Below are 16,496 nucleotides of genomic sequence, written 5' to 3'. Positions count from 1 at the left end.
CTGGCCCTGGAGCCCGACTGGTCGAGGCGTGATCGGCAGCCTCTCCGAATATAGTCCAGTGAGCGTTTTATCTGCTAAGAAACATGGACGTCATTATATTTTAAAGTAAGATGACAACCATGGAGTGAGGTTTTGCGTCATACCTCTGTGCCGGCGTCTCCATCCTGACCGCCTTCCTTTTTGGCCTACCCGGCTTCGGTGCCTCTTGTTGGCGAGTTGCTACGGGTTCGGCACGGCGTCCTGAATGCCTTCCCTGTAAAACACCATATGTGTATGGTAGGTGAAGTGCATAAAAGGGGATCCTTTTTGGGAGTTGGGACTTTGGTTTTTCTTACGTGTGACGCCGGGAGTAGTCCGGGATAGTCGGCCGTTATGGCCACCATGGCGTCATCACAGCTCAATTGATAGAATTGTCTGTCTATCAGCTCCACAAATATGTCCGGATCCTCTTCGAGTCTGGGATCGAGGGACCGGCCAGGGTCCTCTGGTTGTGGAGGTGGGTTGTTAACCTCCCTTACAGCTTTTCGCAGTTCCTGTCGTGAAATGGCAAGGTGAGTACCTACGACGAAGAATGCTAGAAGGATGGGAGTAAAGAGGTACAGCTCACCCATCTTGGAGGGTTGTAGATGGAGAATCCATCCCGTGGCTTGATACGGATGAACTCCTCTTCCTCTCCCTTGAACAACTCGGACAGAATTTTTGCTAAAGCAGCAGCGGAGTCCGGTCCCTTACGCCCGCAACGGGTGGCATCATCTTCCCCATTAAAACACCAGAGGGGGTGCCCTCGATATTGAAGTGACTGCACTCCCCGCATTATGCATATTGACATAACCTCGATTATTGTCAATCCTGATTGAGCCAACGCTTTAATCTAGTTCATCAGGTAAAGGACTTGTCCGTTGTCTTCCTCTCGGGGGCTCCATGGGCGCCAGCTTCGGCGTTTCTTCAGAGGAGCATTGTTGAACTCAGGAAGACCCCGCCAAACAGGGTCTGGAAGGGGGACATCCTCCATGTAAAACCACTCCGAAGGCCAGTCCTCGAACGTCTTCTTCAGAGTACCGGACAGGTATCTGATCTCGGCGATGCACCATATTTTGGCTCCGCCCACCAGATAAAGTGACCCCTTCTATGTGCCGGGCACAAGGAAAGATAACCTTTTCCACAGCTCGAAATGAGCCTCGCAGCCCAGAAACAGCTCACAAAGGGCAACATAACTGGCGATGTGTAATATGGAAGCAGGGGTGAAATTATGCAGTTGGAGGCCGTAAAACTCCAGGAGCCCGCAGCGGAACGGATGAATTGGAAATCCGAGTCCCTTAGTAAGTAAGGGACAAGGCATACCCGCTCCCCCTTAGAGGGACTGGGGAAGCTCTCCGCTTGCTCCCCACCATTATAGGTGGTGAGCCCGGCTCGGACGGGGACCATATACGCTGGAGGGAGAAATCCCTGGGTCTGCAACTCTACTAATCGGCTGTGCGGGAAGGAACACCTCTCCCAATCACCGGGCTTAGGGCTACGGGGGCGGGAGGAGGAGCTGCGGTGGCCGGCCATGATGGAATGGATTTTTCTGAGCGCGCTCCGATGGATTCTCGCCATGGGAGGATGGTGTGGATTGGATCTAAGAATCCCCATCCCTTTAATAGATGATTTATTTACCTGGCTAGGGGGCGAATGTAAAAACGCCCTGGCTCCTCGCATTCTCCCGACGCGTGGAAGATGGCCCTTATTGGGCGCAGAAGCCAAGAAGTCCAACATTTATGGGAGCCGAACACTACTAAGAAGACATTCAGGATTTGGAGAAGAACCCGCCTTGCAATGCCGAAGACAATACTGTGAGCGGGACTCATCGTCATTGAAGCCTGGTTCAGGGGCTACTGAGGGAGTCCTGGATTAGGGGGTCTTCGGACAGCCAGACTATATCCTTTGGCCGGACTATTGGACTATGAAGATACAAGATTGAAGACTTCGTCCCGTGTCCAGATGGGACTCTCCTTGGCGTGGAAGGCAAGCTAGGAAATACGGATATGGAGATCTCCTCCCTTGTAACCGACTCTCTGTAACCCTAACCCCCTTCGGTGTCTATATAAACCGGAGGGTTTAGTCCATAGGACAACATACAATCATACCATAGGCTAGCTTCTAGGGTTTAGCCTCTACGATCTCGTGGTAGATCAACTCTTGTAATACTCATATCATCAAGAACAATCAAGCAGGACGTAGGGTATTACCTACTTCATGAGGGCCCGAACCTAGGTAAACATCGTGTCCCCTGCCTCCTATTACCATCCGCCTTAGACGCACAGTTCGGGACCCCCTACCCGAGATCCGCCGGTTTTGACACTGACAGTCATGCTTGTACATCCATGGCGATTTTATGACAGAATCAAGATAGTCATACATGTGATGTCGTAGAAGTGTTCCATGACATTACCAAAATTATCATCACAGAAGTGTCCACTTCCATGATGATAAATCGCGCGTCATAGAAGTGCTTTCGTTAAGGGTAACCGACACGTGGCATCCACCGTAATGGGTCACCGTTAAGCTATCTTGTACCGGTTTGGATCCGATAAGCCCTTAACAGCCCGGACCAATGGCGATTTTCCACGTGTAAAATTCTCATTCGCCGACGATCCATGTGTCGACTCAGCGCTGGGACAGATGTCAATTGTCCATTTGACAAGAACCGCCAATGAAACGTTGACATATGGGACGGCCCAATAGAGGCCCATATAGGTTTAAAAGCGGGCCTAGGAATAGGCCCACAAGATTTTGAAAGATCTAATGGGCCGGCCCGTTAACAACTAATATTTTCCGGACCAAATTATAGCCCACATCAAATATGGGCCGTTAAATGACTGCAATATTCTGGGCTAGTTTACGGCCTATATCAGATCCAACCCGTTAACAGCCTGCAATAGTTTGGGCCAAATTACGGTCCATACCTCATCCAGCCTGTTAACTGACTTTCATTTCTTGGGCCAAATTACGGCCCATAACAGATATGGCCCTTTTAACAGCTACTGTCCATTGGGTCCATTGGGGCCTGATTTGCTCTTCGGCCTCTTAATGGCCCGTTTAACAGATCGACCCGATATTAGTTTTGGCCTATCAGCGGCCCTGTCTACATATGGGCCTCTTTCGGACCGGTTTCACTTTCGGCCATTTAAAGGCACGAGTTGCACCTGGGCCTTATTATGGTTTGTAGTTAATTTCGGCCTCTTAACGACCCATAGTCTTCAGGGATACATTCTAGCCCAAACTGCCTATCGGCTCGTTAAAGGCCCTTGAGAGTGTTGGGCCTAATTTTGGCCCGTTATACATCTGGCCTGCTTCCCGTCCGTCATGTAATTGGGTCAGCCAAGGCCCAAAAACATTTCACCCTTTTAATGGCCTGTCACCCGAATGGGCCAATAATGGGCCGATTTATATTACAGCACGCTGTCGGCCCATGATTTGTTCGCCACAATTAAGTTAAAAGCCTATTTAATTTTCTAGCCCAATTAAGGCAAGCGGTTTACTCGGCCTTTTAAAGGCACGAAACTAATAGTGGACCAGATTAAGACTAGACCTAACTAATGTCCCAAGATGATTGTAGGCCCACAGTTCGGCCCATACTAGCGATTGGCGACCGACCAGTTTTCGTACAAAAATTATTATTTTATACCTATTGGCTCATTGCACACCGATTGAAGATTACAACCTTTTCTCATAGCGACGACAGCATAAACAACAAATAAATTACCGCATCGTGACGAAGAATAAACCTAGACTATACAACAAAGAAATTACAGCATATTACATCCCCTGGGCATCAAATGTCGCCGCCAGTGATAATAAAGGGCAACCAGACAACAGATTCCATAAACTGGGCAGGTCGCCACCAGTGGAGGTTAACATGCCAACAAAATAATAGACAGAACCGGCAACACTTCAACACAGTTCAAGAAAGGTTAGCCCAGCCCAGGAGCTGCAGCGCAAGAAGCTTAGGAACCTGATGAGACTGTGCTTCTTTGATGCTTATATCCACCAACTTAAGCTGCATAGCATCAATAGACGTCCTGTACTTATGATTAATCTTGCATAGAGATTGGAGTTCCAGTCGGATTTGAGCGGAAGCATGTCTTTCTGCTTGAATTTCAGACTGAAGAAGTCGAACAGATTCAGGCGGTGACTTCATCGAGCTTGTGTCACTGAGTAAGTTCGACACTACATCAAGATATGACTTTGTGGTTGTATCCCTACCCTCAATATGTGTTGCCTTCTTCTCTGGAATATATGTTAGAGGGACAAACAATGGGTTCGTCTCACTATCATTGTGGCAGTTCTTCCTAGCAGCGGTGCTGTCACCTTGAAAGAGAAACAAGTAGGTAGATAATAGGTTTTGCACATACAAGCATAAACGTTGTCAATTCATCTCATTTCTTTGTCAAAAATAAAGAGACACAGTTTTAAATAGCATTAACATAATAGGCATTGTTCATAGTTAAGATGGCAGGAAATGGCATTATGCAGGAGCGACCAGCTTCACCAAACCACTGGATTACAGGTTAAGAACACAAGCATATATGTAGTTCTAAACAACATATAAGCATGAATGGTGAGTGTATTATCAATTTATACAATTTCGGATTGGTAAATAAAGAGACACGATTTAAATAAAATTAATATAATATGGCATTGTTCATAGTTGAGACATAGCAGGATATGACATTGTGATGTTGTTGGTAGTTTCACCACACTACTTGATTACACATCAAGAACACAAGCATACACATAGTGCTAAAGAATATAACTTGCTATGTTTAGTTTAATTTACATGGTACAAATAAGGAACTAGGTTGTATAACTAAAGACTGAAATTAAGAGGGACAAACTTATGTTTATGTACTTAATAAACTTTGAACAACCAATTTGATGTAGACGACAAAAATAAACATCATTTGCACTCATAGCTATCCAAATATACACAACAAAGTTTGAAGGCTCGAGGAGGATAAACTTACATTAGTAGTGAAGACAAGCTTTATAAAGCCCTTGTCCATATTGATGGGGGCAATTCAAGAAGTTTACCGAACCCTCTTCTTCAAGAGCATTGCCTTTATTCTACATTTTGTTAAGAGTAAATATAGATGTGAAAATATAGGAACAAATGGCGATTATTTAACTTAAGATGCAAAGTACAAATGTAAATACAACATACAGGCAAAAGGCACTGACAAGAGCAATGCGGAGCTAAACTTCTTCAGTAACATTGGTTTTATTCAATATTTTGGTAAGAGTAAATGTAGATCTGATGTGTAGAAAATGAAGGGCAAGGGAAAATAAGCTGCAAAGTGTACATGAAGAACTAGCTGACAAATATAAGTACATTGATGAAGGACAATAGATACTAGTGTCTACTATGCAACTATATTCTTGTAGACATGTGTTGGGCATCCAAGTGCAGAGTTTTGTAGGACAGTAGCAGTTTTCCCTCAAGTGGATGACCTAAGGTTTATCAATACGTGGGAGGTGTATGATGAAGATAGTCTCTCTCAAATAACCCTGCAACCAAATACAACAAATCTCTTGTGTCCCCAACACACCCAATACAATGGCAAATTGTATAGGTGCACTAGTTCGGCGAAGAGATGGTGATAAAAGTGTAATATTTGGTAGAAATATATTTTTATAATATGAATAAATAAAAACAGCAAGGTAGCAAATAGTAAACGGGCACAAAAGCGGTATTGCAATGCTTGAAAATGAGGCCTAGGGTCCGTACTTTTGCTAGTGCAGTCTCTCAACAATGCTAACATAATTAGATCATATAACCATCCCTCCACATGCGATGAAGAATCACTCCAAAGTTCCTATCTAGCAGAGAACATAAGAAGAAATCGTTTGCAGGGTACAAAACCACCTCGAAGCTATTCTTTCCGATCGATCTATCCAAGAGTTCGTACTAAAATAACACCAAATAATTTTAGATTCATAATACTCAATCCAGGGCAAAGAATCTCAAAGAGTGCCCCAAGATTTCTACTTGAGAAACAAAGACAAGAACGTGCATCAACCCCTATGCGTAGATTACCCCAATGACACCTCGGGAATCCGTGAGTTGAGTGCCAAAACATATATCAAGTGAATCAAAATAATACCCCATTGTTACCACGAGTATTCATTTGCAAGACATGCATCAAGTGTTCTCAAATCCATAAAAGTATTCAATCCGATAAAACGAAATCTCAAAGGGAAAACTCAATTCATCACAATAAGATAGAGAGGGGAAAACACCATATGATCCTACTATATTAACAAAGCCCGCGATACATCAAGATCGCGACATCTCAAGAACACGAGAGAGAGAGAGAGAGATTAAACACATAGCTACTGGTACAAATCCTCAGCCCCAAGGGTGGACTACCCCCTCATCGTGGTGGCTGCCGGGATGATGAAGATGGCCACCGGTGATGATTCCCCCCTCTGATGGAGTGCCGGAACGGGGTCTAGATTGGTTTTCGGTGGCTACAGAGCCTTGCGGCGGCGGAACTTCTGATCTAGGTTAACCCCAAGGGTTTCAGAATATTTGGGAATTTATAGGGTAAAGAGGGGGTGTGGGAGGCCACTGAGGTGGCCACAACCCACCTGGTGCCCCCCTCGGGGCACCCCCTAGGTGCTGCTTTGGCCCATCGGGTGTCTTCTGGTCCATAAAAAATGCACAAAAAGTTTCATGGTGTTTGGACTTTGTTTGATATTGATTTCCTGCAATGTAAAAAACAAGCAAAAAACATCAACCGGCACTGGGTCGATAGGTTTGTCCCAAAAAATGATATAAAGTTGCTATAAAATGATTGTAAAACATCCAAGAATGATAATAAAACAACATGAATACTTCATAAATTATAGACACATTGGATAGGTATTAGCATCCCCAAGCTTAATTCCTACTCGTCCTCGAGTAGGTAAATGATAAAAGAAATAATTTGTGAAGTGTGAATGCTAGCAAAGTGCATAAGTTTGATCAATGATAATTTCAATCACTTTTCCTAGCATCATGACAACAACTCTTATAAAATCTCTCATCTTTAAAGTAGCAACCAATTCACATGTTAAGGTTCAAACAATGAGTTCTCTTGAAACTCAACAACCTAAGTTATTAGTCACCAAGCAATTGCAATTCAACTTATTCAACAGAGTCTAAGTAAGAGCTCCACATACTCAACCATCATATATTCTTCTATGATTTCTAACACTCACCGCATACACATGAGCAAAACGTTTCAACCGTACACATAGAAAGATAGGGGCTTATAATTTCGCCTCCCAACGTATTCATCTCAAGGGTGATGTCAGCAATAATAACTCATGCTACTCATATCCAACTGGATACATGTGACTAGATCTTTCCTCACCACATGATTCTTGACAAAAGATAAAAATAAAAAGGAATAGAGAGAAGAACTTTGACTCTTGCATGAAAGTAAATACATAAAAGTAAAAGATAGGCCCTTCGCAGAGGGAAGCAAAGGTTGCCATGCACTTATTTGTTTGTATGCTCAACCCCTTAGTGCAAAAGAACGTCATGTTATATTGCCCCTTATGATAGCAACCTTTATTATGCAGTCTGTCGCTTTTATTCTTTGCCATCACTAGTTCGTACAATGCTCAATTTTCTCTTACACTAAATGATCTAACACTTTTAGAAGCAATTTTTATTGCCTTATTGCACCGATGACAACTTACTTGAAGGATCTTATTCAATCCTTAGGTAGGTATGGTGGACTCTTGAAAATAATATTTGGGTTTAAGAGTTTTTGGATGCACAAGTAGTATCTCTACTTGGTGCGGAATTTTTGGCTAGCAAAGATGGGGGGCAAGCACCACATGTTGAAGGATCTATGAAAATATAACTTCTATGTGAATATGAACAAACATAAACCATTATGTTGTCTTCCTTGTCCAACGTCAACAATTTTGGCATATAATATTTTGATGGGGGCTCACAATCACAAAAGATTTCCAAGATAGTGTATTTGCATGTGAAAGTTCTCTTCCTTATACTAATTATTCGTGAATTGCTTGTATGACCAATATTGTGATTGTTAAGCCTCAAAAGATTCACTTTCAAAACCCAATGTGAAGCTACCACTAGGCATGATATTATTTCAACTTCACGGCATTCAATTTATTCAACAATTTACTCATAGGATATAAGTGAAGCACAAGAGTGACAAGCTACTCCAAAAACATATAAGTGAAGATCATGCAAGTAGTTAAGTAAATGGGTAGCTAATTGAGGACTCTCTCTTATTAAAAACTTTCAGATCTAAGAATTTTTTTAAAACAACAAGCAAAACAAAACAAAATGACATTCGAAGAATAGCACACATCATGTGAAGAAGTAAAAAACTTAGGCTCAACCGATACTAACCGATAATTGTTGAAGAAGAAAGGTGGGATGCCTACCGGGGCATCCCCAAGCTTAGATGCTTAAGAACTCTTGAAATATTATCTTGGGGTGCCTTGGGCATCCCCAAGCTTGAGCTTTTGTGTCTCCTTAATGTAGCGACCCGACCTCAAACGGTCAAGCCTTTGTGTATCCGTGCCATCCCTAGATCGGTATGCTGGCACACACAGTACATCAATGTATATATCAAAGTGCAATCACATGTATAAGAACGTAAAACTGATATATACCTCAGAAATCTCAGCGGAAACAATTGAACGGGTGTGGAGTCTCATCAATGCCAACGGCAAGTTGAGTGTAGACCGTAACCCTACAACGTAACTCTTACTCGTCATAGAAAAATCCCTGCAACATAAGACGTTGCAGCCCTGTAGGTCAGTACATTGAATGTACTGGCAAGTCACATCATAAGAATAATGAACCTATTTGTACATGCAATTTGGCTGGTGGAAAGCTCTAAGTTTAGTTTTTGCATAAAGCTAGTTTTTCCCTAGAATAAAAGATATTATTCTGCCACTACTATATAGCATAGGATGAGTTGGCAAACCCAACTCAATCCATTCCCAAAGTTTCATTTAAAACCCAACTGTTTAATTAAGAGTGATGAGATCTCCCAGCATTTCCACTACTAGATGCTCAAGTTGTCCGTAACCGGGACACGGCTAATCGATTAGGTTTTAACACTCTGCAGAGGTTTGCGCACTTTTCCCCACAAGACTCGATCGCCTCCCTTGAAGTTCCCGCACTGCCTGGCGTTTGAGAACAGGATGACCGAGACATAGTCTTTCGAAAATGTTCCCCCTTAACCCACGGATAGGAAGGTACACCTACATCATTCTACATCTGCTAGCCCATCCCGGAAGGGGTCACACTAACTACTCAACTAAGCCAGAGCCCATATTGGCTTGTGGCTGCACACATGAGCTTCTAGACATGAGAATACGATTGATCTCTTTGAGCCTGGGTGGCCGACCACTAGTGGTGCACCACCATGGATTAACCATGCATGCTCCCGCTGTACTTCGCCACCATTCAAACCAAATACCGCCCAGGTAGTTCATTTACAAGTCTTGGTCCTGATTACTACTTTGTCACTCATGTCTCACCATGAACACTACCCAATCCACGTCTACATTTGTGAGGCAGAAATAAACTTACATGGTGGTGACAAGGTTGTATAGATCAGACCTACCTCAAATGAACTACTAGGTAATGGCATAGCCATCTGGCAACAATAAATCCTACCATGCAATCCTACCACAAAAGGACTAAGTGCATAATATAAACATAGGTAATTGGAAGAATGGTCAAATGTGAACTTGCCTGGTAATAGTTGATGAAGATTATATCGCTCTCAGAAATTTACTTAATAGAACTATTCGTCACTCTCTGATGAAAATCTATAAAGTCAAACATTGCACTCACATAAGAAATCATTTCCGAGAACCAAATAACATGCAACATGAAAAGACTCGGAAAATCCAAATGAACACACAACAAACTTAACTATCAAAAGAAAATACTAAGTACAAAACAACATAGGGCATGGGTGCCAAAATTTGTGACGTGGACCACAGTGCATACTAGGCATACGAGTAAAACTACTATGGACAGATCCTAATGTGTGAAAACTATCGTGAGATAGGTCCAAGCGATAGGGTTTGGCAACGGTGATACGGTGCAAAAAAGAATCACATCAATCGGAGCTACGGTTTAGGAGATATGGCCATTTGAAGTTTGAATTCAAACCTGAATAAATTAAAATTTGAAATTTTACAAAAGTTTTCAAAGTTGGTTCTCTGGATAAAGCTATTCGAGACGAACATTTTGTCGCTGGTTTCATCAAATTCGGACCTACGGTTAAAAAGATACAACCATTCGAAGTTTAGGGGCTAAACTGAAAACTCAGGGTCTAATCTATAATTAAAACTACAGCAACTAGGTCCCTGGCCATGTGGCGGCTCGTGGCTGGCCAAGCAGCGTTCGCTGCGGTGGCTATACGGCGAACGGCCATTAAATAGGAAAAACAGCTACCACGGCTAAATAAAAAGAAAACCGGAGACCGGTTTAACTAAAACCGCGGTTAACCAAACTAAAACAAAACTGATCTAATACTAAAAAAACTAAATGAACGGGGAGAAGCGGGCGGCTTATAGCGAGCGAGGACGGCGAACACGGGGCGGTGGCGCTGGCGTCAGGCGGCGGATGGGCGGTGGCGGCGGTGCTCCTCGGCGGCGGGGGAGGAGACGAACGGGACGGGCACGACGTGGGCAGCCGGTGGTGGCGACAGCGCGCGTCGGGGTGACCCAGACGGGCGGAGCGAAGGGCGGCGTCTCCGTGCTCTGGCGAGGACGCAGGTCGTCGGAGCAGCGTCTCCGGCGAACCTAGGGGCAAAGCAACATGTCAACGAGATGCCGGACGGCAAGGCAAGTTGATTGACAAAGAATAAGAGGGTTCGGGTGCGCCACCAGTGGCGTAAACGATGACGAGAAGCTCCGGCTCTGGCGAGATGCGAAACGATGGGGCAGCGGCCACGAGTGGTGAGAGTCGTTGCGGAGTGGAAAAATTGAACGAGGGGCGTCGGGGGAATTTATAGGCGCAAGAAGGGGTTGCGGAGACTGCGGATGAGCTCTATCCCGAGCGGAGCGGCCGGCAGTTGCGGGCGGCACACGCATGCTCTATCTGAACGGGAGGAGCGGGAGGTTGGAGATGATACGATCGGGGCCCTCCTGGCAGCTGCGTGCGAGTGAGAGGGAGACGAGGAGCGGACGGACGAGGCGGAGCGAAGGGCGCCCGGGCGCTGGCCCTGGGCCGAATTGGCCAGCGGCTAGCTAGGCCGCGGGGTGCTCCTGGGCCGAGCTGGCCACGGTCCAGGTGGTGTGTGTGTGTGTTTTTTTTTTAAAAAACACAAAGGAAACTGTAGCAGAATAAAATAAAAAATATAAAAATTAACATAGGCATATTATATATCAAAATGCTCAGAAAAATACCAAGAATAAGATGAACTATTTTCCAAGTTCAAATAAATTCCAAAAAAAATCATAAAAGTCAAACAGTGCTACTGTTGCATTTAAAATCAATAAAAATCATTTTTAAAATAGCAAAATGATTTCAAATTTATTTTCTCCTAATTTTCCATTGAAGGGAATCATTTTACCCTTATTTCCATTTATTTATGTTTAGGAGAAAAATATTTTGAAAAGAAACTCAAATAACTCCCAATTGGATTTGAATTTGGAATTTCAAAGAACTTCATATGGAAAATGAGTTTCAAATAACTTCAAAGTGACTTCCAATTTATTTCTTTGAAACTTCCAACTCTCTTTCTTCAAATATGAAGAAGTCCTTTTATCTTCCCTCATGAACTCATTGAGTTGCTTAAAGTTTCTAAATTTAAAATATTTCAAATGGAAATTCAAATCATTTTCGAACCCCTTTTAATTTTTTAAATGGAAGAAGTCATATTATCTTCACTCTAGGGTTTTGTAATGAATTTGAACTCAGGGAGATCAAAATGCAAGATGAAAGTTTTGGGAAAGTCCTTTTATTCCCTCTCATTCAACTTTCAAAAAGTTTCAATTTCCACTCAGCTTCATACAATCAATCACACAAAAATCAAAAAAACAATCACAATTATTTATTTAATATAACATTCCAAATTTAGAATTTTGGTATGTTACACTTAATTCCTTTTATATCACGGTTTCCCTAAATCTTAAAAACTTCATCCACACAAAACTCAACAAGAACTCGTGAGATAAGTTAGTATAAACCAATGCAAAAACCTTATAATTCTCTACTGTAGCAAATCAATAAAATTATTATTCAACATTGCATACTAAATTCCTCTGCATATTTAATACTCCTATCCTCAAATAGAATCATTAAACAAGCAAACATATGCAAACAATGCAAACATAACAGCAATCTGCCAAAACAATATAATCTGTAAAGAATGCAAGAGTATAAATACTTACCTAACTCCAAAAGTTATGAAAATTTACCACACCGTAGAAAATTTATCAGAGCTTATTTTGCAAAAAGTTTCAACATTTTATCACATTCTGACTTTTCTAGGGAATTTTTGCAACATCGATAAACTTTCTGTTTTGAAACAGCAACATGTAGACTTGCAAAATAAGCATGACAAAGGCTATACTTGATATTTTTATTGAAAAGAAAGATGCAAAATATTATTATAAATAACAGAAAGCAAATCCTAACAAAATAAAATGATGATCCAAGCAAAACACATATCATGTGACGAATGAAAACATGGCTCCAGGTGAGTCACCGATAATGCTGGAGACGAAAGAGGGGATGCCTTCCGGGGCATCCCCAAGCTTAGTTGCTTGGATATTCCTTGAATACTACCTTGGGTTGCCTTGGGCATCCCCAAGCTTATGGTCTTTTCACTCCTTATTCTCCTCATATCGACATCTCACCCAAAACTTCAAAACTTCAATCACATAAAACTTAACGGAACTTTGCGAGATAGGTTAGTATGATAAAGAGCAAACCATTTCACTTTTCGTACTGTCAAAGACAAGATTTATAATTGTTATCACACAATGCCTACTGTAGAATATCATTTCCACAATTTATATTTAGCAATATAAGCCATAAAAACTAGAAAAGAAGCAAACTATGCATTGAAAACAGAATCTGTCAAAAAACAGAACAGCCTGTAGTAATCTGTACTCCAACCATACTTATGCTACTCCACAAATTCTTAAAAAATAGGAAAGCCTGGGTAATTTGTCTATTAATCTTCTAAAAAAAGAATCAGTATTTTATCACGCTTATGTTAAAAATGAGAATTGTTTTCTTGAGCGCAAGAGTTTCTATTTTTCAGCAAGATTAAATCAACTATCACCGTAAGCCATCCCAAAGGTCTTACTTGGCACTTTATTGAAAAAAAAGCAATAAAACATGATTAATAAAGTAGACTAATCATGTGAACACACAAAAACAGTAGGTAAAAGTGTTGGGTTGTCTCTCAACAAGCGCTTTTCTTTAATGCCTTTTAGCTAGGCATGATGATTTCAATGATGACCGCATAAAAGATAAGAATTGAAACATAAAGAGAGCATCATGAATCATAAGTTCCTCTCTTTTAATAATTTTTAGTAGCATCATGAATAAAATCATCAATATAACCATCACATAAAGCATTATTTTCATGATCCAAAAGCATAGAAAATTTATTACTCTCCATATAAGCAATTTTATTCTCATTCATAATGGTGGGAGTATCATATGAAACTCAAATACTATAAATTGTTCCCACATTAAGAGAGTAATGTTCAGTAAAATGATATTCAAAATTATGACAATAATTTTCACTACTTTTTATAACATAAGTATCATCACAATAATCATCATAAGTAGGAGGCTTGCAATCGTCATAGCAAATTTGATCATTCAAAGTAAGGGGACTAAAAAGATCATCTTCATTAAGCTTCGGAAAAATATTAATTGCAGCAAATAAATTCTCAAACATGTCATTCTCATCAAACATAACATCCCCAAGCTTGTGGCTTGGCATATCATAAGCATAATCATTATCATCATTAATAGGATGAATAGCACCGACGGCAACAATTGTTATCATCATAATTTCCCAAGTTGGTGCCAAAAAGATTTCTTTTTTTTTTCGAGGGTACGCCAATGGCGTACCTTAACTTTATAGAAAAGAGAAATATATGTACAAGAGATTACAATTGTGCTAGTAAGGAGTCACAAGCCGACCCTAACCGAGCCTCCACCCCACTCCCACACTCTACTCGACTACTCGGATACTAGTTGTCCTCCAAACGCTCCTGCCATGGCCCATGTCCTCAAATCATCAAAGATCGAGTCCACCGTATCGCCCTCGTTCTTGGTCTAGCCTGATCCAAAGACCCTCGCGTTCCTATGTTTCCAAAGTGTCCAGCATATTAGTATCACGAACATGTCGAACCCTTTCCGAGTTTGCTTGTGAATTTGTTTCCTAGCTTCCGTCCACCATTGCACCAGCCTAGAGTCATTTGCAGGGCAAATCTCGATCCTCAAACCCATTCTGGCAATGCAACGAAACCACACTTGCCACGAGAACACGCACTGCTGCAAAATGTGGTCCACTGTGTCCTCCTCCTGGTCGCGTAAGTTGCATCTAGATGTTTGGTCTTGCAACCCATGTCTCGTCCTTCTATCCGATGTCCACAATCGGTATTGTACTGCCAACCACATGAAGATCTTACACGCAAGTGGAGCCCAACATTTCCAGATGGCTCCGAATGAGTGAAATCTCACTCCTCCCTCACAAAGCATCTTGTATGCTGATGATGCCGTGTAGACTCCTGATTCATTCCAAGCCCAAATGGGTCGGTCCTCCAACTGTTCATCCAATTGAACCTCGGAGATGATTTCCCAAAGCCTGATGAACTGGGTCAAACCTTCCGTGCATAGGTTACCCACTATGTCGTTCATCCAACCATGCATGCCCAGTGCATCACATACCAACCTCCTATTGGCCAGATGCGTGCGAACCGTTGCCATAACCAAGGGGGAAATCTCTGAGATTGTCGCACCCCGCAGCCACCGATCTTTCCAAAACAAGATTTTGTCTCCTGCGCCAACCTTCCATTTGACTACACTCCCAAAGGTTTGGGCTACCTTTTTGTCCGCCGCCAAATTAAGCCCCTGCAAAGGCCTGGACACGTCTATCCGTCGGAGCCATTTCCATCTTAATCTTAAAGCCAGGCCCTGTTTATATAGGTCAATGACTCCCAATCCTCCCATGTGTTTTGGCCTACACACCCTGGCCCAGGACACCATACATTTGCCACCGCTCACTTTCTCTGTCCTGACCCAAAAGAATGCCCTACAGCCTTTGTCCACTCTTTCAAGAGCCCATTTTGGTGCCTCGGCAATCATGAGATGATGAGTGGCTCGTTCCCTCATGACTTGATTGACGAGGATCAGCCTACCAGGTCTCGTCACCAATCCCCTTTGCCATCCTGGCAAGATGTGTAGGGCCGCATCGACCACCGGCTGTCACTCGGATCTTTTAAGTTGTCTTATGCTAAGCTGGATCCCAAGGTATTTACACGGGAAGGTGGCGATCTTCCATGGTAGATCCGACTTTACAAGCTCCTCGTCCTCGGTCTCTACACGGATCATAATTGCCGCAGATTTGGCAAAGTTCACTTTAAGACCAGATGCCACTCCGAAGATGGTGAGGGTTTCCTTAACGAACAGACGATCTGGCCAAGTTGGTTTGATGAAGAGCACCACATCATCCGCATATAAGGACAGACGCTGCATCAGGCTGCACCCAATGATGGTACTCAGTACATCATCCTTGAGCGCCTTCACAATGATAGCCGTGAGAACGTCCATGGAAATTATGAAAAGCAAAGGGGAGATCGAGTCCCCTTGCCTCAGACCTTTAGCGTGCATGAACTTGTCTCCTGCACATCCATTTACAAGCACTCTTGAGCTGGCAGTGGTAAGAAGTGTTGCTATCCAAGATATCCAATGCTCCGAGAATCCTTTAGCTCTCAACAGTTCGAACAAGAATGCCCATGCCAGGGAGTCAAAGGCTTTAGTTATGTCTAACTTGAGCATTACTCCTTTTGCTTTCCTTCGATGCAATGAGCATGACATTTGCCTTACTAGAAGAAAATTATCATGCAAGCAACGCCCCTTAATGAAAGCGGACTGGTTCACCTGTACAAGATCTCCTATACGTGGCCTGAGCCTAGAAGTCAGGAGTTTAGATGCGATCTTGGGCATGCTGTGTAGGAGGCAGATAGGTCGGAAGTCGAATACACTACATGCTCCCGGAGACTTCGGCAAGAGGGTGATCAAAGTTTGGTTTAGTCTACCAAATCCCCTTCCATTTCCAAGAAAGTGCTTGTGAATCGCCGCCACCAGATCACCCTTAATCACCTCCCAAGCTTTCTGGAAAAATAGACCTATGAACCCGTCCGACCCTGGTGCCTTGTCCGAGGGTAGATCCTTTATCACCGCCCAATCTCGTTCTCCGTGAAGATTGCAT

This window comes from Triticum urartu, chromosome 7, assembly GCF_003073215.2.
Source record: "Triticum urartu cultivar G1812 chromosome 7, Tu2.1, whole genome shotgun sequence".
Classification (NCBI taxonomy): Eukaryota; Viridiplantae; Streptophyta; class Magnoliopsida; order Poales; family Poaceae; genus Triticum; species Triticum urartu.
This window is presented reverse-complemented; position numbering follows the sequence as displayed.